This window comes from Streptopelia decaocto (genome assembly GCF_964273445.1).
Source record: "Streptopelia decaocto genome assembly, chromosome: 6".
Taxonomy (NCBI): domain Eukaryota; kingdom Metazoa; phylum Chordata; class Aves; order Columbiformes; family Columbidae; genus Streptopelia; species Streptopelia decaocto.
This window is the reverse complement of record NC_138660.1, coordinates 68,243,432-68,268,089: the sequence shown is the minus strand read 5'-3', so window position 1 is coordinate 68,268,089 and position 24,658 is coordinate 68,243,432. Positions and strand designations below refer to the sequence as shown.

Below are 24,658 nucleotides of genomic sequence, written 5' to 3'. Positions count from 1 at the left end.
TTCAAGTTTTCAGGATTATAAGTGATCTTTTTTATGAAACCTTTCCAAACTTAACCAAATTAGCAGAAAACTTTGTATTATTAGTATCAACATATGGTGCTATCACTGTGCTTCACCTTCTCCAGTTGACACCAGAATTCCATACAGAACACGAGGGGCGGGCAGAAACAACCAGCCAGTGCGACTCTCAACAATTATTTTTTAAATACTGTTTTGTGGAAGTTATTAAAGTAGCAAAATTCAAGATGCATGAAAAATCCTGGGGTTAAACATGACTAATACCCAGGATCAGTAGAAGTTTACCACACGTGCAGTTTTTAGCATAAAATAATGACATGTAAGAGCAGAACACGTTCCTGTTGGGAACAAGCCATGGGAGACACTAATTATGGTAATAACAAGTTATATGGAACAACGCTTCTAGTGTTCTTTTGGCAAAAGAAGAAATTCAAACACCGAAGTGAAAGCAATTGCCCCGGGCTATGGATAGTGTGGAAAGGACAGACAGGATCGGCCGGGAATGCCGAGGCAGCACACTAACAGCTCCAGGCAAGTCGTTCGGTTAACTGCACAGGTCTCTAGTAACTAATATTACAGAGATAGCTACGAAATGTGTTTAATACTATGAAAATAGCAAGTAGGTAGTATCGATGTAGTTTCTGCACACATACCATGCTTTAATTTCCCTCAGAAAAAAAGAAAACAAAGCTTGTGAGGTCTAATATTAAAAGTAGTCAATATTTCATTTTAGATTTTCAGAACAAACACAATGTTCCCAGGGGACACAAACACGAACAGCAGCTTCCTCCCCTTCATTTCACACGGAGCAACTTATACTGCGAACAGTCCACAAGGCCGGGAATGACCCCGTGAGACCCGAGTCCTGACCTCTTTTCACCATGACCATCCCTGTCCACCACCTGCCTTCTACACGCCGAATCGGCACAGAGCTGGCGCGCGCCACCCTGACGGCACAGGACAACCTCCCAGAGCGGCGGCCGTGCTGTGGAGCTGGGCGTTTCCCATTTAGCGGATGGGTAGTGGAGCTGACCCTCAGGGATCTGTCTGGGTCACCCCGCGGGACCGACCGTCCCCTCGGGACGTGTCTGCAGAGGCCAAGCACAGACAGCATGGTGCTGCCAGAGCACCCCTGAGCTACTGCGGGCAGCCTGGGGCAGGGGGTGGAAACCAGAAGAGAGATGATGTGAGGAAAAGTACTTTTGTCATGTTTCACGTACAGCAGTATGAGCGTCGCGAGAGGGACAAGGACTCTGCTGAGGCTCAAGGCGCTTCAAGTGCACGAGCAGGTGGCCATTATTAACCACACTACTCCGGGCTGCTGCAAGAGCCGGTAACAGGGTTAATGTGCAGTTTCATATCAGCTGCTGAAGCCACAACAGCTTCAGAGAAACTAAAGTGAGGTGAAGGATGAGAGGCAGGAGTCTGGTCACAGATCAGCTTCTACCTCTTGAAATGGAAAAATAAGAGCCGCTCCTAAAACCAGATTGGAGCAAGAGCCTCACTTGGGCTGAGTTACATCTGGAGAAGGGCCCATCCTGCCCTCAGCGAGCGCCAGGCACCCTGGGGACCCTCCGGCACCCGTCCTCACCATGTGTCCACATTGCATTGGCCTTCTGGAACACGGGAAAAGACACTGCACACACACTGTGCTGCCGGCTTTCTGAGGCAGGAGTGCAGAGGGACCCCCGAGCACGCCAGCTCAGCCACACGGAGAGCAGCTGCTGCTCCTTCTCCCCTCACCTTCCCACAGCACACGGCCACCGCCACGGCAGCACCAGCCTGCCCACGCTGCCACCGCAGCACCAGCCTGCCCACGCTGCCACCGCAGCACCAGCCTGCCCACGCTGCCACCGCAGCACCAGCCTGCCCACGCTGCCACCGCAGCACCAGCCTGCCCACGCTGCCACCGCAGCACCGGGCCTGCCCACGCTGCCACCGCAGCACCAGCCTGCCCACGCTGCCACCGCAGCACCAGCCTGCCCACGCTGCCACCGCAGCACCAGCCTGCCCACGCTGCCACGGCAGCACCAGCCTGCCCACGCTGCCACCGCAGCACCGGGCCTGCCCACGCTGCCACCGCAGCACCAGCCTGCCCACGCTGCCACCGCAGCACCAGCCTGCCCACGCTGCCACGGCAGCACCAGCCTGCCCACGCTGCCACCGCAGCACCGGGCCTGCCCACGCTGCCACCGCAGCACCAGCCTGCCCACGCTGCCACCGCAGCACCAGCCTGCCCACGCTGCCACCGCAGCACCAGCCTGCCCACGCTGCCACCGCAGCACCAGCCTGCCCACGCTGCCCGGACGGACCTCTCCCGCCACGCGCAGCACCCAGGCCAAGGCCGCGGCGAGGCCCTGCCCTCCGACGAGAGCAGCCGCTCTGTCCCCTCCTGCCACCGTCCTGCCCCAATACTGCCCGCTCTGTCCCCTCCTGCCACCGTCCTGCCCCAATACTGCCCGCTCTGTCCCCTCCTGCCACCATCCTGCCCCAATACTGCCCGCTCTGTCCCCTCCTGCCACCATCCTGCCCCAATACTGCCCGCTCTGTCCCCTCCTGCCACCGTCCCGCCCGCTCTGTCCCCTCCCGCCGGTCCCGCCCGCTCTGTCCCCTCCCGCCGGCCCTGCCCCAGCGCCCGGGCTGGAATGCTGCCCGGGTTAACCAACCACAACAAACACAGCAAAAAGACAAACTGAAAAGGAAACAGAAACTGACAAGAAAAAATAAACAAGGAAACCGACACAGACAAGGAAACTGACACAGACAAGGAAACCCACACAAGAAACCAGAAGGGAAAAGGAGGATAACAACCATCTCTCCCGTCTCTTCCCAGCCCCCGCTGCTCTGGCCCGCTGAGGGAGCCCCTGGGGTCTGTCAGAGCTGGCACAGGAGACATGAAACGGTGCCACACGCCGCTTGGCTTGCAGAGTGACACCAAAGGACCCAGCCAGATCTGCCTGGGTCTGGAACAACACTGTTCTTCCCGTCAGGACTGCGGGTCCAAGGCTGCCCCACGGGTGCCAGCCGTGAGCCTGGCGCACGCCCGGAGCCGCGGGGCCCTCGTTCTGCAGAGCAAGCTGGAGAGCTTTCACAAAGCAGCGCCGGAAACGGGATCTCTCAGTTATACAACGGGATTTTTTTAAAGTCAAAGGTAAAGACATAACTTCCAGGTTTTAGAACATTAAAATGTATTCTTTCAAGGGTTTACTTTTAAAGATCAACTTTTTCATCAAGCTGTAATAACCCAAAGAATCACAGAATACATGTTACGATTCCCTGGGTCATACCTGATTTTTTAAATCACTTTCCACGGCTCTTTTATGACTATAGCTCAGTGTTCAGGTTTCTAAATGGACTGTTAGATTTGCAAGCATATAATGAAGCAATAAAACTACCCAGTCAAGCTTTTCCTTCATTTAGGAATATTTGCCAAGTCATCAAAAGGCCAAATCTCAATAACTCTGACAAGTCACACCTGAGCTTCTTGCAGAAATGGGCTGCTTTCTTGTCCATGCAGTGTTACCAACGCTCTTATGGGCACCATACTATATACCATGACAAAAATTAAACTCTACCCAGCCAAAACCAGCACAACATGCCATTGTGGTCATAGTTATAACTTTCTGGTTCTTTCCAAAGGTCTAACTATGGATTAAAAAAAAAAAAGATAAGTTATGAGATACCTTAAAACACCGAAATCAGTGCAATATTTTTCCCATCAATATTTATTCTGTCAAGAGACTTCTTAATTTTCTTTAAGACACGTGGGGAAGAAAAGCATGGGATTTTTAACTTTACTTCAAAACAGTGACTTTTTGAAGCTTCTGTGATGTACCACAGAAGTATTACAAAAGGCAGTGCCAGTTCCTTCGAAGCGCCCACTTTCAAAGCGCATTGTCTAAATGAATGCTTACAGCTGGACCAGCCACAAACCCCGTGAGAACATGACCTAACGAGCACAGCTGCGAGACCATCTCCGTCTGTCTGTTCCGTAACTTTAGCTGGCGATCTCGTCTCACCCCAACATTGTGAAGTAACTCTTCAACCTCTCTGTAGTAAATTTCTGTAACAAATCAGTCAAAAAAATGTACATCTGAACTAGTAATTTTTTGGAATAGATACCGAGTCTCTAATGGTAACACTCAGATGAAAAACAATCAATTTAATTATTAGTGAAGATGCCAGTGCTAAGTGCACATCTATGGCAGCGTTAGGAGGTGTGATCAGAGCTATACCGTTCCACACACGCAGTTGTTTTGGCTGCTGCCCTTTCGATCACCGCGTTTCTCGGCACGGCCAGCAGTGCTGTGACCCTGGTGTCCAGAGCAGACAGCTGCTGGCCGTGACCCTGCAAACCCTGGCGCTCCCGCTCCGGCTGTTGGAGCCCCGGCAGCTGCGCGGGGTGCGAGCGGGGACGCGGGATTGGGACATGTCCCCACGGCCCAGCCCGCGCAGGACCCGTCCCACCACCAGCCTGGGCACCTGCTGGGGAACAGCGCTCACCAGCCCACTTCAGATTCTCATGGTCATGTTACAGGAACAGGAAATACCCAACGCAGGATTCATACCAGTCATCAGGTACGAGTAAAAATCAGGAGGAGTTAACAAGAAAACCTCTTTCTTCCTTGCGCAAGACTGGGATTTACTGGCTGAAGACACTTCCCGAGTTGCGTTACTCACTCCTTTGGGCACAGATAACTGGCTCATTACTGGAAAACAAGCAGCCAGACTTCACCCTCAGGAAAGCAGGTCCGTGGCTGTATGGGCTGCTCGCACCTGGCTCAGCAGCGAGACCTCACCGAACAGGACACGGCTCTGGCCGTCCCTGCCTGCCCAAACCCCGTCCCCTCGGTCACAGCTGCCGCCTGCCCTCGGGGACGGGGCGCTGCCTGCCCTCGGCGATGGCACCGCCTGCCCTCGGGGACGGGGCGCTGCCTGCCCTCGGGGACGGGGCGCTGCCTGCCCTCGGGGACGGGGCGCTGCCTGCCCTCGGGGACGGGGCTGCCGCCTGCCCTCGGGGACGGGGCGCTGCCTGCCCTCGGGGACGGGGCGCTGCCTGCCCTCGGCGATGGCGCCGCCGCCTGCCCTCGGCGATGGCGCCGGCTGCCTGCCCTCGGGGACGGGGCGCTGCCTGCCCTCGGCGATGGGGCTGCCGCCTGCCCTCGGGGATGGCGCCGCCGCCTGCCCTCGGGGATGGCGCCGCCGCCTGCCCTCGGGGACGGGGCTGCCACCTGCCCTCGGGGATGGCGCTGCCACCTGCCCTCGGGGATGGCGCTGCTGCCTGCCCTCGGGGACGGGGCGCTGCCTGCCCTCGGCGATGGCGCCGCTGCCTGCCCTCGGCGATGGCGCCGCTGCCTGCCCTCGGCGATGGGGCTGCCGCCTGCCCTCGGCAATGGGGCTGCCGCCTGCCGCTGCCACTCTCCCCTTCGAGCCCTCCTGCCCTCCTCACAGCCGCCACGCTCCCAGCACACCCCTGTGCTCCCTGTCCTGGAGCCTCCCACTGCTGACCTGAGCCCGTAACAAAGGTCACCAGAGGACTTCGCACTGAACAGGTAATAGAATTCTTATGAACGCTGCCAACTAGAATACAACAGACTGTAGTTCATGAGGGAAACATGAGAAAAACCATGACCAACATCTCATCACTAAATATCCTTGTATTTATCTAGCTACAAATGAACTCAGGCAACAGGAGTAAATCACCGAAGACATCAGAGCAAGACTCAATATACAGAAGAAAAAAGCTCCAGTAAGATCAAATCAACTTGCTGGGATGTTGACATGTTATTGCACAAACATGTTATTTTCAGAACTCTCCATTTAAGCAGCAAGGCACATCTCCGCTCTTGGTCAAACACTCTTGTGGTATTTTGGTTTTCATTTTTTTTCATCCTTTACAGTATCTGTGAAAGTCGAAACCAAAGCAAGACTCGCTACAGTTCCACAGTTTTTAGATGAAGACGTGATTAAAATGTATCTGATTCTCTGAGTTACTTGCCAGGCATGTCAGCACAGTTCAGGAATGAGCGGCTCCCGTTGGCTCCGTCGCCGCTCGCCTCCCTGCTCCGCTGACATCTACATGCTCCGGCCCGCTGAGCCCGGACAAACCCTGTTACCCTACAGCCACGGGCTTGCATGAAAACAAAGCAGATGACAACTTATCCACTTGCAAAGATGATGCAAGTCTGCAAAAGGTGGCTCGAAAGTTTACATTAAAAACACGTTTAAAATTTCCAGATGCTGTAAGTCAAGATACTCCAAAGATCACGCTCTGGGCTCAGCATTCTGTTAAGGTATCACTTTTCTGTATGGACCTTACTAGTGCAGAAGTTTTTTTCACGTGGACTTCAGGATGAAACCAGGGAAGTAAACATATTATCTGGTGAAAACATGGAAGAAACTGACCTCTGTAATGACAGGATTAAAAGACTGACCTGCATAATTGTGCAGACCGAGTCCCCCAGTAGCACAGAAACCTGCGTGCACCCGATGAGCCACCGAGCGAGGTGGAGACGCCTCCAACTGTCTCAGTGCTGAATGCACCATCTGCCTCATCCCCTTTTCTTTCCAGGACACATTTTCCTCCCTCTCTCCTTGTATTTTTTCAAAAACATGCATGTCCAAAAGGTGTCTGGTGCTGTGTCCTTTTTAAAAGGTTAAGAATTATTACCCTGTTTTTTGGACAACTGTATTTTTGCTGAAGTTCCTAGTAAAAGAGAGCCCTTTTTTTTCTGGCCGATGGCTACATACTTTAACTCCACTGCAGCGAGCAGGCAAGATTCTACATCCGCAAATATCCAGTTGTAACACGCTCATAAGATTCATATTTTTATAGCTTTCAAACTAACCATTCAACAGATCAGACAGGTATTGCAAGACGACCGTCTTGAATAAAGACATATTTACGATCATCTCCTTCAAGGCCCGAGGCACCATTTGTAGCTCACCTTAGAAAAAGAAGAAAGGGTATCTGGAGAACATTCCCACTTCCCAGACGTATGAAGTACCACAAGCTAATTGGCAATGAATAGTTTTCAGTAGTTTAAGCCAACAAGGCTCTGTGCCTCGCAGACAAGAGGAAGGAGAGCCCCCAGACGCCAGCGTTCCCCTGGGCCAGCCCGGCTGTAGCGCCCGTCCGAACGCGGGGGCAGCGCAGCCCCGCGGGAGCCTCGCAGCGGGAGCCTCGCAGCGCGCTGCTCGGAGCAGCCCGGGCAGCGAGCCCGGCGCACGCTCAGCGCGGGGACCAAGCTGGGCTGCCCCGCGCACGGGGACGCGGCAGCTGCGCCATCACGGATGGGCTTCGCGTTTTCCACACGCGCGGGCAGGTGACGACGACAGCCATCAATTATTCATTCAACCATTCAGAGAAGGATCAATTCTTAGTTTGGTGCTGGGATGTTCTCAATTAGTTAAGAGTATTAAGGCATTCAGAATGAACGTGGCAGAGCAACACAACCCGAAAACCGAGGGGCCCAGTAACGGCAGCGCAGAGCTGCCAAACGCCCGCGAGGGACCGCGGCTCCAGAGCCACACGCTCCCATCGCCCGCCCGAGACACACACACCGGGTTAGACTGAGAACAGCCCCGGCACAGACACAGCCACCACCAACAGCTGCAGGCCTTATTCAATTTCCACTTACATTTTCTCCTAGCTCTGTAAAATTATTATTGAAGTATTACTCTATACATTACTGCACACTAACTGTATGCAGCTATATGCCAACTGGAAGAATTATAAACCCAATTTTATTTTACATGCATTTATAAAAGTATGGTTCTCAAGTTTGTCATATAGTACACCGAAAAAAAAATATGATATTTTTCCCAAAGACAGAAATTACCAGCTACAAGCACAATGCAAAGGCAGCTGAGGAGCGTGGGTTTCGGAGCGACCCGCACACCGCGGAGCCCACTGCAGCCTCCTTTGGGGCCGGCCGGGGCGGAGCAGAGCAGAGCCGCGCTGCAGCCAGGACCCGGGACTGCGGCTCAGGAACGAGAGCAACGAGCAGCAGCTTCAGCGGGGTTAGATGGCAGAAAAATCCAACTACAGCCCTGCAAAACTGAGACGTGGTGCTGTTAAAACTTCTGCTTTTACTTGGCACACATTTGTAAGTTCTTTAATGCAACCTCTGTTTTTTCCTACTCAGATGACTACTATGGCAATACCAACTTCTTGCAGAATTAGGGAATACCACTGTTCTCTAATGAACACGGCTACAGCTTAGCAAAAGGTTTTACTAAACTGTAGTTTTATTAATTGCTAAACTGTAGTTTACTCTTCATTTTGCTCTGAAACAGAACTGGACAGCAAAACTCAGTTTGCTGCTGAGAATGCTCTCCATGCAAACTTCTCTATTGAAGCAGATGGATCTTTCTCCTGTTCTCCAAGTTAGAAGCTGAAAAAGGTGCAGATAGTAGCAAACCCTCCATGAAATAGACAACACGTGTCTGGCTTTGAAGAGCAAAATTACCAATACTTCAGTCAGTCTCCAATGCCCCGAAAAGCAGGTATCATCAGTATCACTTTTTCTGAGGTATCTTTTCTTTGGTTACCCTTCAAAACCTGAAGTGCTCGTAGCAGGATCACACAGAGCTCCACTCCAGAGAGAACACAGTATTGCTAATACACTATAAAGAGATGAAGATCTCTGAAACACCAACATGTACAAGCGACATGATTGGAGATCAAAGACAACTGAGTAACTTGAGGAAAACCATAAAACAAGGTGAGTGAGGTAATGTTGATAAATATAAAATGATATTAACTATTCCTATCAAAGTGAACCATATGCCTTCCCATCGTAGGGGGTGGAAGATAGAAGCATAACTACAAATGAGACTCAAGATAAAATGTTCGGCTATGCATGAAGACTTTTTGCAGCAGTGCCATAAGGGAAATAAGTCAGGTCAAGGATCCATTAAAGAATGTCAGTAATTTTAACCCCACTGTGAAACAGAGGCCCACAGGACCAAATGTGACAATTCAGTATCTAGCAACGAGAAAACTCAGAGGGACAAAGAACTACAGACCAAAGCAATGAAGATCAAGTGTGGAAACAGTCAAGAAGGGAAACAAACACTGAAGGATGGCACAGAGCTGGGTTCTCCTGGTGCTCAGTTCAAACACGATGTCCCAGCGCGGGTGCCGGGCGGCGCGCGCGGTGCGGCAGCGGCACGGCGACCGCATCGTCCTGCAGCTCTTCTACCAACATGGTCCCATGATCATCCAGAGGAATCTCAGATACTGGTCACAACTTCATTCTTATTTCAACCTTTTAATTCCCTGCCTCATATCCCAGTCTAACTCCAACTTCTGAGCAGGGAAAATGAAGCACACCAAACCAGGAACAGACTGTGCCACTGGCACTGCAAGTGCGAAGGAAAAGCATGGGCTTGTCAGGAGATTACATCAAATCTAACTCATTTTGTTCTTCAACGAGAGCACTAGAAATACATCTGGACCGAAAGTTTTTGATGCTGCCACATGGCCTCTGGACAAACAGCCCAGACAGTGCAGGTGGGGACGGGACGGGTAACCACGGGACGGTCAGGAAGGCGCTCCCAAAGCAGTAGCTGATGGCTCCCTTCATCGAAAGAAGGCTTGGGATGGGCTCTGTCCCAGGCGCTGCCCAGCGGGGTGAGCCGGGCTGCTGCAACCAGAGCACACGTTCCTGTGACAGAGGAATGGAAAGGAAGGGAGGGGAAAGAGAAAAAAACAAAGCTCGTTTGTCACTCCTGCTTATCTTCCGTGTCCCACTGCGCTGAAATGCGTGATCTTCCCAGTGTGCTGGGCTAGAGAAGTACACCCAGCTTTGTGCACCCAGTTTCAAGCTACATAATTGAAAAGTCAGAGAGAGCAACCAAAGCTACGCACGTTTTATGCAGGAGCTGCCTGTGTTTGGGTACGCAACAGAGACTACGGGGAACAGTGGGAACCGCTGAAGTATCGAAGTCACTGCAGGACAGACAAAGCAATAATCAAGGATAATACCTAAAAGCCACTGCTCTCTTCTTGCCAGGTATCAAATAATATCTATGACATTAATTATTTAAGTGTTGCCGGCTCTTCTAAATGGGATATTGAGGTGCCCTTCCCCCTTCCAAATTCAAACAAACTTTTTTTTTAGACATTTTCATAACTACAGGTACTAGAACAAATGAAATGGTCACGTTTATGATTTAGATGTGCCTGACAATTAATACTGACATATTTAAACAAGCAACTCTACCATCAGAAAAGTTATGAAATTAATCAGTTATTTTCACTGTGCTTTCACATAAAGCTTAAAATGAGGAGTTTAAGACACATCTATCAAAAGCAAATCCTCTTAATAATATGAAGCAGTTGAAAAATTACATGATTTTAAGTCTGAAAAAGGCAGAAGCATTAAGTACCGTTTTAGGGGATTTCCACTTTGAAGCAGAGAGAGCCTGCTCCTGCTTGCACTGTGCAAGCCAGGAAAACCTCCGCGCAGCAGCTCAGGAAGCACAATCAGATGACAACAGCAGAAAAGAATGCACTCGCACAACTTGCAAGGTTGCTGTTTCATGGAACGCTTCAATGGTCATTGTAGTTAGAGGCATTTCTTTTTATTTTTAGAATGTCTTACTTAGGGTCCATAAAAATCTATACATTTCAGTGAGCCGATGGTGCCGGAGCTTTGTGAGGGGAGCAGGAAGGGCAGCGCTGCAGCCCAGCAGAGAACAGCGAGGACGGCTGAGGGGAACAGCCGAGAAACACCCGTGTTGCTGTGAGCAGGACACAGCCCAGCAGAGAACAGCGAGACCGGCTGAGGGGAACGGCCGAGAAACACCCGTGTTGCTGTGAGCAGGACACAGACCAGCAGAGAACAGCGAGACCGGCTGAGGGGAACGGCCGAGAAACACCCGTGTTGCTGTGAGCAGGACACAGCCCAGCAGAGAACAGCGAGACCGGCTGAGGGGAACGGCCGAGAAACACCCGTGTTGCTGTGAGCAGGACACAGCCCCATGGAGAACAGCGAGACCGGCTGAGGGGAACGGCCGAGAAACACCCGTGTTGCTGTGAGCAGGACACAGCCCAGCAGAGAACAGCGAGACCGGCTGAGGGGAACGGCCGAGAAACACCCGTGTTGCTGTGAGCAGGACACAGACCAGCAGAGAACAGCGAGACCGGCTGAGGGGAACGGCCGAGAAACACCCGTGTTGCCATGGCATGGGAAAGGAGAATATTTGTTACACAGATCACTTGTGCTGTCGCCAAATGCGGCATTTCAGCAAGGTGCTGTCAGTTGCTAGTGATCTTTCCAACATCCCGGATGGCGGGATAGATCACAGCTGCTAACTGGATACCTACGGACCTAATCACACTTTTTGCCTTTCTATTTGAGAGAGACCGCACTTCAAATCCAAACGTTTCAAAGCTGAGCCTTTCCGCAAAGGCGCAGAAGAGGTTCCACAGAGGGTGTGACCTCTTTTTGGTTTTTCTTCTGAAGTCTGCCCAGGGCATTCTGTGTTAGTTCAGTTCTCCCGCCACCAGACAAGTGCCAGGGCAACGTTAACATGCCCAGCAAAGGAGGGGCAGGAATAGGCTCCAAAATCCACCTTACACTTGTCTCATTTAAGGGAAGCATATAACGCTCCACTTCTTTTGACAAACGAAAGCACAATAAAAACTTAATTTAAAATGTCCACAAGGTACAGTCTGCATACAATTATTTCTTCAATAACATTTTTAAAGAAATGTCTTCCTTACAATGGCAAATGCAGTTTGTAACTTGTTTCTCTACAGTAGTGCTGTTGGTTAACCCCAAACAACTTCCAACACACCTTCTAGTGAACACTGTTTCCGATCTTTTTGTATATGTTTTAAAAATAGACTTCAGCGAGGCTGTTAATGCAGACTCGGATCAACATGTCCAAATACGGGAAGGGAAACACACACACTCACATTCTACCTTGTCCCATTTTTATCCGGTTTCAATACCGATGCTGCTGCTTGTCAACATCCCCTCGTGGAGCCGCAGGAAGGACGTGCCCAATTTTGTCAGATACACAGAATAAGCCAGAAGTCCCTTTGCTTGTCATTTGCAGCCACCTTAAAAGGCAGCGTCTACCGGCAACCGAACTGCTGGAGCAAAGTGCCCGTGTGCTCTGGAGAGCTGCTGTCCCCAGCCGAGCGGGACGCGGCAGCGCCGGCTGCGGTGACACAGACACGGGAACCGCGCCAGGGCGGTACCCAGCTCAACAGCCCGGCTTCTGCCAGCAGGAGCGGCCGGCCCGCCCGCGGCCACGGCACTGCCAGCGCCGCGACAGCGCCCGGCACAGCAGGGCGGCCACGGCACCGCCAGGGACAGCGCCCGGCACAGCAGGGCGGCCACGGCACCGCCAGGGACAGCGCCCGGCACAGCAGGGCGGCCACGGCACCGCCAGGGACAGCGCCCGGCACAGCACGGCGGCCACGGCACCGCCAGGGACAGCGCCCGGCACAGCACGGGAGCGTGGCCACGGCACCGCCAGGGACAGCGCCCGGCACAGCAGGGCGGCCACGGCACCGCCAGGGACAGCGCCTGGCACAGCAGGGCGGCCACGGCACCGCCAGGGACAGCGCCCGGCACAGCAGGGCGGCCACGGCACCGCCAGGGACAGCGCCTGGCACAGCAGGGCGGCCACGGCACCGCCAGGGACAGCGCCTGGCACAGCACGGGAGCGTGGCCACGGCACCACCAGCACAGCCACCACACTGCCAGGGACAGTGCCTGGCACAGCAGGGGATCATGGCCACCGCACCGCCAGTGCGGCCACCGCACCGCCAGGGACAGCGCCTGACACAGCAGGGGACCGCGGCCACGGCACCGCCAGCACGGCCATGGCACAGCACGGGACCGCGGCCACGGCACCGCCAGGGACAGCGCCTGGCACAGCAGGGGACCGCGGCCACGGCACCGCCAGCACGGCACCTGGCACAGCACGCCTGTGCTTCAGGGCTCAGAGCGATGCCAGCCAGCCCTCATCTTGGAGGAGCCAGTCTGAAGTTCTTTCAAAACCGAGGTCACCACCATCACCACTGTCCTCAATAGGAATTAGAAATATAAAGCACTTAAAGAAAGGAAAATGTAGCAGAACCAGCACGGGACAAAGCTCGGGCATGAGGTTGGCTACCTGTTCCACACTTGTCACCAACTGACACCTCAGAGGGGTGGGCCGAGCCTTTAGACCTCGTTATCCCCAAATAAGCCTTCATGAACATCAAACAGTTTATTTACCGGAATGGCAGGATGAACTTCAGGTTTGACACCGAATTCTGAAGAACCAATGATCCACCCTCACCGATGACCTATTTGCAAAGCATGGAAAGGCTTGTGTCAATGCCCAGTATAGCATGCCCAAAGCTACCAACTTTCAACAAAAAAAGCCTTCCTTAATAAACTATTGATTTGGTGTCTTCACAAAAGACTTTTCTGATATTTCCAGTTTATTAGTTATCAACTCAATCCATTGATGAACTGTAAGACCCACAGAACCAAGCAAAATTCAAAAGATGAGAATAGTCAGGTTACCAGCTCTCAACTTCAGCGAGCAGCCATCTCTCTGGAGACCGGTCATTCTGGAACTGCTGTTCCCCCTGGGAAATGGGCAGAGCTCACGGCATAACCATGCACAGCTTTCAGCGCCTCTCCAGCAGCAGAGAGGAGGTCGCTGCGGGCAGCGGCCACGCACACTTTGGTGGGGAAACTCCACGGGAAACAAATGCCACTGGAAACTTGGTCCTATAAGACCTACCTTTGCTAGACATTGACTAATGCATGATTAATCATCATAATGATGGGGCACAGGTATTCATTTCATGGACATGGTGACGAAAGAGCAATTAAACCCACATAGAAGATTACAAGCTCAACAAACCCGAGCCTGAAGTCAGAACAGAAAAAAAACCTGTTGCTGAAACAGCCATGGAGCACATTGTTATGGATTGATTTAAATTTTAAATGAAAGGGTCATTTAAGTAGGCAGACCCGTGACTGGAGCCATCCATTTGGGAAGAACAGAGCTTATGGAACAGAAAACAAGGTGGCGGGATGCAGCAGGTGGGCTCAGCAGCGCTGGCTGACGCCCGTGCTCCAGATAAATCCGTCCGGAGCGCTGGAGGGATGACTCACGGGTTCACGCGGCGTACACCGGGGCCAACAAAGCGCTCCTATCCGGGAAGCAAACCTGCTGAAAGGAGATCTGACTGGAAAGGTAGAGCACCCTAAGGGCAGAGGACACAGCTACACAGCCATGGATTTGAAAACTGCTGTTTTGTTTTCCAAGTCAAATATTAATGGAATTATGTGAAAGTTACAGACAAGCCAAACAAGACTGGCTAGCGCAGCAAAGAAATTCCAAGAGTGACAAAAACACTTGTTTGTAGAGAAAACATGGCCAGGTAGTACTCTACCAGGTACCCAAGACAGAATAACCTCATGTGGTCTCTATTTGAAAATGATCGTGGTTTTGTATTCAGCCTGTTTGTGGGAAGGAACACAAAAAGTAGCGTTAACGAGAAGCTCCATCTGGTAAGAAGCTCCTCCAGTAGAAATTCTCCTGTGACTGATCCCATTGAACATCGTCAGAACAACCGGCCTTCACACGTGTCCCAGCGCCGTGGGCTCTGGGGGCACGGAGAAGGCGCGTTGAGTGGGAGAGCCCAGGGAGCTGCCCCCGCTGCTGTCCTGGGCCACAGCGCAGGGGCCCGCGGTTCCCAGGCAGACTGGGGGGCACGGAGAAGGCGCGTTGAGTGGGAGAGCCCAGGGAGCTGCCCCCGCTGCTGTCCTGGGCCACAGCGCAGGGGCCCGCGGTTCCCAGGCAGACGCCGAGCTCACCGCACAGAGGCGCCCGCGGAGCCCAGCACGGACCTGCTGGCTGCTCCGGTGAGGTGGCCATGCCAGGGCAGAACACACCAAACATACACAGTTCCAAAGTAGTGCTTCCAGTCTAATGAAACACAGATTAACCCGGAGTCTGGCACAGGCCTTGCTTCTCACATCTGCAGCTGGTTGTGCTGGTCTGACTGAATTAAAAGGCTGTCATGTTAATAAATGGACCGAACCTTCCTCTGGACAGGCAGAAACCCCACAAAACAGACTAAGGAGACAGTGTTTTCTGTGAATGCTTGGGGGTAAAAATGAGGATAAGGACACGTTTGAAAGAAGACCAAATAGGTCTTAAATGACAATAAAGAAATTGATCTCTAAAAATATAAATGGGGGAACTTCTCAATCTAACGAACATCCTCGAAAAGTGAAAAAAAAAATATATGGAATTTATTACCTGAGAATACAATTATTTGTGGCTATTTTCCACACAGTTGTAATTGCACTGTTAGGATCCTTAGGTTGGATTCCTATCATATCAGTATATCCAATTTATTTTTTCTTATGGCAATAGGGCACATGGGTATACAAATAAAATCCTATCTGCCCCAGGGAAGGCCGAGCCCCCTGCAGGCACACGGCTAAAGGAGCAGAGCAGCCGGCCCCTCCGGCCGCAGCTGCGCCCAGCACCGGCTGGGTCACATCCTGCTGGCTGCTCTGCACCTGGAAATTGTTACAGTCAAACCAAGGTGATTTGCTTCCTTGCTTTCCTTCCGTGGTAGGGTCATTTTAATTAGGGCTCTTGAATAAAATATACATCAATATCTTCATACAGTAGCTAAACTCATTGATAATCAAAGCTATTACTACATTTAGAATCTACCTATAGCACTGTAACAATGCCAAATACGTCTGGACATCCACTGGATTTTGAGAGTCACACACTCAGGTTCCACCATGTCTAAAGGTACAAACTGGCATTTGAAAACAATCATTTCAAGCCACTGCGTCTCCTTCTGCTGGTTTTCTGGTAAGACTTCACTTTTGGGGTTAAATTCGCCTGGGGTTAGATGGGGATTTGACTGTTCCTACGGGTGACAATGGATATCTGCTGTCTGTTCAGTTTAGAGCTGGTCAAGGCGACAGCTGCTCCAACCAGCCCACAAGGAGCAGCACAGGAGAGAATCTGCAGTCGTACTTGTGCCATGGTGAACAATACCTTACACCTGGGAGCAGCTGAACGCCCCTACCCGAGTCCATCTGCACAGGGAAGTCACTCTGCTAACAGAAGATAATATACAAACCTACACGTAAATCCTACCCTGTGCAAAGGTCCACAGCACATATTCTTTCATCTAGATGAAGAAATGATCTTGATGAGGCCAGGGGAGAGGCACAGTCACCGCATCTCCCAACACACGCGTTGGAATAGAAAAGGCAGACCAGAAACAAAACCAGACACTAGCAGCACGTCACGCAGAGTCACTAGATCACTGCCAGGGAACGGGGCAGGACTCAGTGCATTGGACACTAGCTCTGCCTTTTAGGAAAAGCTGGGCGGAAAGACACTGTGCACCTGCAACCGAAAAGGCAAAGTTTGTGTTCGTACACCTAAGAGGTCACGTTTTAAAAATTTAACCATCACATCATGAGGCAACATCACGCCAGCCTGTCTCACACTCATGTTAAAAACTGGTAAGAAGTCTAAACTTCGGAGCATCCAGGGCATCCATCAGTGAGGTCCTTTGAAAGGCAAACTGAGTCACCAATACTGCTGTTAAGATAGCTGCTCGCTCCGTGCACTAGAGATTATTAAATGTATTAAAAATAAGAGAGCATTATATTTCAAACATAGCGTATCCTCCATTATACCCATCATCGTCAGCTTGGATTGTCCTGCCTTAAACAGAGAATGAGAAAGTCCAAATACCAGCTGCACGCGGTAAATGCAGCGAGGCCGCAGCGCCCCAACCGGGGTGCAGCTGGTGCGCCCCCCCGGGCCCAGAACAGGGGCCGCGGAGCGTGCGCTGCTGTCACCCGCGGGCTCCCCACCACACGGCAGCTTCCAACCACTTACTACATCCCGCTGGGTTATGGCAATTTGAGGCAAAAGCAGATAAAAAGACCAAACTTCTAAAAAAGACCCAATCTTCTAAAAGGTTGTGTAAAATGAAGGAGAAATATTTTGAAGGAACACAGAATATCAGCTATTTCCCAGGTGGTTTTTGCCCCATATTCTGTAAAGAATCTTCTTTTGAAACCTTTAAATACAAGTGCCAGATTCCTGCAACAGAAGATGCTGAAGAACAGTAGTTATTCATCTGCTGTCTGGAACCAAACTGCACTCTGAAACACAGGCCAAGCGAGCCAAAGAGTTCTGTATTTCAACAGACTACACAATTCCATAAGGATTTTCACCCAATGTCTTAATTTAAGAAATCATAAAACACACTGACAAGTGTAAATACAAAAGAGAGCGGTACAATGGGAGGGTTGACAAAAGCTGGAAAAATTAAGAAAGTTAAGAAGATTCTTTAACTATCACAAGTACATCTTTGCTGTCCTTCTGTTCGAGGCTCTTACAAGTTGCCAGAGCAGAGGCTTTGAAGTTAGTTGTTGATTAGTTAATGAACGTTAGTCAATGACATTGCAGGGGCTTCACGCTTGGCATTTATTCATGCTGGGGAAAAAGGACGCGGCACACTGAATTTCTAAAGCTGGACGGCGCCCTTCAGCCCAGCCCGAAGCCCCCGCGGGGCCGCAGCGGCCGATCTGCAGGGAGGGGACGCGGACACGTCCCGCACTGCCAGGCGCAGCTGGAGCACGCGGGGGTGTTTGCCACCCAGACAACAGCGTCAGGAGTCACCAACCGCCCGCTCGTTCCAGTGAACCTGCGGGAAAACGCTTCCGCAGGATCACACAGAACCAAACATCCGTTCAGGAGACGCATGAAATATTGAAGAAGTTACATGCTTAGCGTTAGTAGCTCTTGATTCTGTAACAAAAGACTTGTGTACAAGAACGCGTTTGACTGTTGGCCTGTAGGATGACGCATCTCTGAGCTGCTCTGATGACAAAATGCGACTGAAGGAGATGCTGCCAGAGCTTCCACACAATGACTTTGTGCTGAGGCGCGATCAGTCCCAGCTTCCGTTCGCACGGAAAACCGAGCGTTCACACCTCCGATGGCAGAAGGCGGCTGCACAGCAAGATCTTTGTTTCCACAACACGGGAGTTTGAGAACCATCCATGGAGAAGGACGCAGTTCAGCGAGCAGCAGGAAACGAGCCCCGGCATGGGGAGCTGAGGACTCACAGGTGTGCAACAGAGCTGCCAGAGCAGCCGTTCACCCACCTGCTGCACAACTGTTCCTGCGGGTGACAATGGGTATCTGCATTACTTGCATCGATGCCTCCTGACATCACAGGTGCACGTAAGTTAACTAGTCTACCAACCTGGTATTTTTCCATCAACCATTTCAATCTGCAAAGACATGCACACAGGACTAAGCAACCCATAAACGAGCTTTTAATCAGTGGATCTTATCGAAACATAGAATTTGAACATGTGCAAACCACAAACAGCTTGCAATGCTATACACAAAGCATTATTTTCAGCTTTCTGGAATAAAAATTATCTGGAATATTACCAGAGTAAAATATTTTTGTTGTGTTGTAATATGATGCCTGTGATGCTTTGAGATGAAGGGAAAAGTCTGGGAAAACTGCAATAACTTGAGTTTTCCTTGCTATTTAAAACAATTTCTATTTCAAATTTCAGAGCTTCTGCAATATATTAATAAACATTTATGTTATAGAGTAAATCCACATACTGGTAATACAAGACAATTTAATAATACAACGCAAAATAATACAATTAACTATATCACTAAAACAGCATTTGCTCAAGTTCAAGTAAGTCAAGGCTTTCTAAACCTGACGAACTACACGCGCCCTAACACATGTAAGCTGTGATTTAAGGCGCCTTCTTTCACATCTCCTACAGCCTAACAGATATAAAACACCACGATGAACACCACCGAACACATGAAGGTTCCTAGAGCGTTGTCTCCTGCACTGTGCGAGCGCATGTCCGGCCGCTCGAGCGCCGGAGCGGCGGCGGGGGCTCCGCGCTCTGCCCACCCCCAGAGCCGGGCAGCACGAGCCCACGCGGCGCCCCGGCCAGCGCGGCCGCCCAGCCCGGGCTGGCCCTGTTGGGTCAGGGCTTGCTCTTTGGCTTTCGTTTGTTTTGCTTGGATTTTGTTTGTTTGCGTTTTTTTAATCGATTTTATTTCTGTCTCGGGACATGACTTGGTGAATTTCTTCTGTTGTTTAGAAGTCAACTCTGTGTTCCACAACAATATCAAAAAGCTGTCTCAGTACTGGAAGACTGATCACAGCACCCCCCAAAAGGCAGTGCCGCCCACCAGAACCTCCCAGCTTCCCTAAAATATTCCGAGCCTTTGAACCAGTTTGTGTGTCACTCTTTCTATTCTGTAAAGAATGAGAAACAATTATTTTTTTAAAAGTATCTTCTGGAAAAGAATGCATGTAATTAGAGTGAAATCTTACTCATCTCGGTGTGTGCTGTTGCTGTGATTTATGCTAAGAAACAATGGCAAAACTGAGAAAACTTAGTAATTCTCTTACTGGATAGTCCAAACAGGCCAGAGAAAACAGACACGTCTCCCATCTCTAGGCCCATCTGAAATCTGGGGTCCAGGGCTCCTTCATCTCTCGTTTGGAACATAAACACGCTCGCAGGAACAAGCGATGCATTGTATCAGTCATCTCGCACGCCGATATTTTCTGTTCCAGCTAAAATACGGCACTGGCTATTTTCATTACGTTGCTTGTGAGGACTAAGCTCGATATGAAGGATACAGAGCAGCAACAGATGGCAAATTCTGCAGCGTATCTTCAATTAAGGCTATCTCAAAGAATAGCTACCAAGAACTCGGCATTACTCCTGGCTCACAAGCACCCTGGATGCAGGTATATCCTACAAAAGTCACGTTCTTGATCTCTTGTCCTCCACGTGTTTTATTCTCGCCGTTCTGCCCGTGAGCTCCGTGGAGCACGGGTTTCCCTCGGCTCCATGGAAGCGAACACCAGTTTGCAGATTAGGCACTCTGACAGTACCAATGGCATCTCCTTTCATTACAGGCTATCATTTTGATATTGTTGTCTTATTTCTTAATAACAAAATGTGGCAATTTGTTCCTAAACAAAAACAAGACAAGAATATCAGCTCTTTCTAGGATCAGTCTCCCTGTTTATCTTCAGTCAGCACAAGACCCGCGTAGGAATCAGGACAAGACAGTGACCAGTGTCACACGAACATCTGTACACGAACTGCTCCCGTTAACACTCCAGCACTTCGCTTGTGCAGAAGCCCTTTAAATCAATTGTGTTACACCTTGGTTTTATTTCTGTGAAAGAAACACTTCCTTTTTAAGCATGTCACACTGACACAGGGGTCAAGGAGTTATAATTTACCTGAAATTATTTCAGAGATCAGCGAATTTTAATTGTTTGTTTAAACTGGAGTTACTACAAACCCTGCCACTACGAAGTGAGAGATATTGTGCTGAATTTCAGCATATTAAATAAGATATATTAGCGCTAGCGTGTCCGAACCAAGAGCTCCCGAGGGCACGTGGCAGCAAGGGGGCCCTGCCGCCCCGGCCCTGTCCCCGCGCCACAGGGACACACAGTGGAGCTGCCACCGCAGCCCCGGGTCCACCAGCCGGATCTACCTTCATGGTAACGAGCACAAGCACTCGCCCACGTGCTGCAGTCCCAGAGGGCTCTGCCACGCCGGGCGGATGGGGCAGTGTGGGAACGGGGAGGACTTCCCCGGGAGCCGCTCTCCGGGCAGGAGCAGCGCGGAACTGCACAGCACGCGCTGGCGCGGTGCTCCAGCAGAGATGGCATAACTAGAACCATTCAAGGCAAATTAAGATCTGCAGTGGGGGCTCTCTATCTGAACAAGTGCAATGCAAATGATTTTGAGAACTTTTATTTAAAAATGCTCAAAGTACAGCACAGGTGACAGCCTCGGGCTTTCCACACCCCTTGTGTGCCATAATGACGTTTGGTTAAGAGGGTGAGGAGTTGTTTTTTGCAGCCACGCAAACAAACAGAAATCCAGATTTCTGTTAACACTTCTCCCCTGTCTCCTGACAGCTGAACCTCGTCTGGGAAAAGCAGCCCTGGCCGCAGCCAGCCCAGCTGCTCCCCGGCCCCGGTGCCTCCTGGCCTGGGTGTCCCCTCGCGGCTCCTGCTCGGGTGGCTCTGGAGCCGGGGCAGCACTGCAGGGGCAGCCAGGGGCAGCACTGCAGGGGCAGCACTGCAGGGGCAGCCAGGGGCAGCACTGCAGGGGCACGTGTCCCCTGCAGAGCCGCGTCCCGCCGCAGCGCACCCGAACACCCCAGACCCACCGCGCCCATCACGGAGCGGGGACAAACCCCTGAGCAGCCAAAGCTGGCTCATTACACACCCCACGCACTGCGTACAAACGTCTGCCTGGCAGATCCAATAGCTGAAGGGTAATTTCACTCACTGCCCACAACTACCACCCCACAGTTGCATAAACAGTAAATACTTCACCTATCTCCCCATTGAGCTGTGATGCAGAGAGCGAGTTGCAGCTTGTACGCCTTCAAAGCATTTACAATACATTCCTTTTTTCCTCTTTAATAATGAATTCATAGCAATACCAATCAGAATGTTAGATTAGCTATAGTGTTGATTTAAGGTTCACAGAACCCCCTACATTTCACTTAGATCACAAGTATTTTATAAGTAAAAGGCCTCACTGCACAGGGGAGGTGAGGGGTGGGGAAGTCTTCATTTTAATTATTCCTTCAAGAACGGATCAACCACTCGCAAATAAAGTAATAGCTCACAGTTTTATTTTCTCCACTGCAATGAAGGCGTACTTAAAGTAAATTTGAAAGGCGTTCAACAGGAAGCTGACTGGTCTTCAATTTCTAGTGCTAGGTAAGAACTGTGTCAAATGCTATGCAATTGAAAAAGGACGTGGAAGACATGTAAGAGATGACCATGGACACATTTTGGAGAAAAATAGTGATTTCTTTTTCTTTTGTTACCACAACATCTTAAAATTGTGATGATAGGAGGAAAACACATGTATATTAAAATTATGCCTTTTTAAAAAAAATTCTGTTAAAAATGTGTCTAGTTTAAAAACACTGAAACACTAAGAAGAGTTTTTCACTGCCCTTCCCAAAGCGATGCTGCCTTCATTCGCCTGAGCCAGAGGGACGCAGCGAGCGGGACCAGGGCTCCCGGCTCCTGTGCCCAGGTGTGCACGGGCGGCTCCAGCAGAGCCTCACAAAGCCGGGCGGCCAGGCCCGACTCAGCCAGGCCTGACTCAGCCTCCAGGATGAGCTGTGCCGCCGTCACCAGCCCGGTCACCGCCGGACTGGACAGACACGTCCTCCCACCTCTGAGCGCTGGGAGAGCAGCCAAACCTCTGCCAGATACCATCCCAAGATCTGCCTCCTTAGCTTTTCCTTCTGATGATAGTGTTGGGAGTTTCATTATTAAAAAAGCAATAAATTAATTCACTGCGAAACTGGAGAGTCCTTCCCTCTTCCCAGAACACACGTGTCTCCCCTCTGCCTCGGCAGACAAGCCAGCGGGCGCCAGGGGCAGCGAGTGGGAAAGAGCAAAGGTCCCAGCGCTGGTGCCAGACACACAGATCTGAACCGACATTGTTCTGTGCAAGCAGCAACTTTGGGAAGGTCACGAGAGGTGGATTTTGGCTGTCCTCACCCACCTCTTCCCTCCCTGGGCAAACCTTCCCAAACAGAATAAATGAGTATTCTGTTTAGATAAACAGGACATGAAAAGTTCTCCAACGTATCCAGACATACCTCAGGCCTTAGGAAGCGCAGCTGAGCCCCAGAGAAGCTGCTGAGCAGCCCAGGAGGGCTGGGACTGGCGGTGCCTCCGCTGCCCTCGCTCCTTCCTTGGGCACCCCCTGCGCAGGGACCAGGCGCAGCTCTCACCAGCGGCAGGGCCGCGCTCTCACCACGTGTGGCAGGGCTGTGCTCTCACCACGTGTGGCAGGGCCGTGCTCAGCTCTTGCTCCGTGTTTACTCTGTCTTCACTGGAGCTGCCTCGTTGTCAGCAATCTTTGCAATCAGGATGAGAACAGCAGCAATATTGACAAGCCATGCCCAGAAGCCCAGCTCAGCTCTGGCTTCCCGTGCACTTGCACACAAAGCTACGCTAGCTCAGTATTTTTCCCTCCCCAACTAGTGAAGTTGAAACCAGTTCAGATTACTTTTGGAGTGACAGTACCTGTCATATCCATAACTATTTTTTGCCTCCTTTTCATTAGAGAAAACAACCCACACAAACTTAACCAAAACCTCTGAACTGCACCAACACAAGTTACCCACGCGGCTTTTATTCAAGACGACAAAACCTGCTCTTTCTGCAGCAACTCCCCCAAGTTGTTTCTTCCAAAGGGAGCCTGGCTAATGAAGTTACTGTTCAAAGCTCGTTAGTCCGCAGCACACGGACACCAGGGCGAGCCCAGCGGGGCCCAGGCTGGGACTGGGGCTTCCCCGCCACCGCCAGCCCATAAAACTCTGCTCACGGGGGCCGCTCTCGTTAACCGGGCTGTAAACGGCTTTAAAGGAGCGCAGAACCCAGTTCTAACCTACACTCACTGACTTGGTTGAAAATAATAGGAAAGTCAATGAGAGCAATACAAAATATGTCTGATGACAAGCTGACAGGTAATTTTTCCAGACAAGTATCACAAGGTCTACTTGCTTTTAAGGCATCTTTTCTATATCGTATTACAATAACTACATTCTAGTAATAAACCAAATCATACTTGATTATAGTTACAACAACTTCATTAAGCTCACAGAGGTGCCTGAACTAGTCAGTGCAATCCTGTGATAAGTAAATAAGCAGATAAACGTTTGCAGAACTTGCTCATTTTCAGCATCACGATTAAGGAAAACAAAAATTAAGACAGTGCTCTGAGTTACACATCTTGGAACTGCTTCAGCCTTTCCTTTGTTATAAATATATTCAAATAACCTACATCAAGTGGAAGTGTATAGTGTTATTTGTTTCCTGTTTTAATATGCAGTGTTTCTTCCAGTGAGGCTTCTCTTGCAGTGCATGTACGTTTCCTGTACTAAACACCTGACACAGCTTACTAATTAAGATTACTAATATTTTTACGTGGCACATGCTATCATTCAATATAAAAATAGCCCAAAACACATTACAGATTTTATTTCGCTAGTATATAAAGCTGCTATTTAAAAAAAAGTATAATATCGCTTTCCTTGTTTACATTCTGTGACTCAATTAGTCTGTCCATTTGAAAAGGACCCTGCGTTACTATTGAAAACACAAACACCAAGAGATGTGTTATATTGTAGACTCTTAAGAAAAATGAGAACAAATCTTCCTCCTTTACAGACGACTGCTCTCTCAAAACTTGCTCTAACTGCGTTTTATAGGAGAACCTTTATTACTATTACTGCTATTTATCCTTAACATCTACCAAGATGAAAGGAAAAAAAGACACAATTTTTACTGGAAAAGGCCCATCAGCTCTTCTACCTTAATTAAAAATATTAATAGCAACTCATTTCAGTAGCAATATAGCACTTTACAAGCAATTTCAACAAAATAATGTTATTGCAACCTGCCTTTCCGTGGATAGGTTACATTCATTTGCATGCAATATTGTAGCATTTAACCAAGGCGCTGCAGCAGGTCAGTGCCAACAATGAGCTCTTGCCC

At 50.4% G+C, this 24,658-nt stretch overlaps 1 protein-coding gene across 2 annotated transcripts in view; it reads right to left on the bottom strand.

The window, feature by feature from the left end:
- PKP4 (plakophilin 4) overlaps window positions 1–24,658 on the bottom strand; it is an 86,494-nt gene that overhangs the window by 59,911 nt on the left and 1,925 nt on the right. The gene's annotated exons all lie outside the window — the stretch shown is intronic.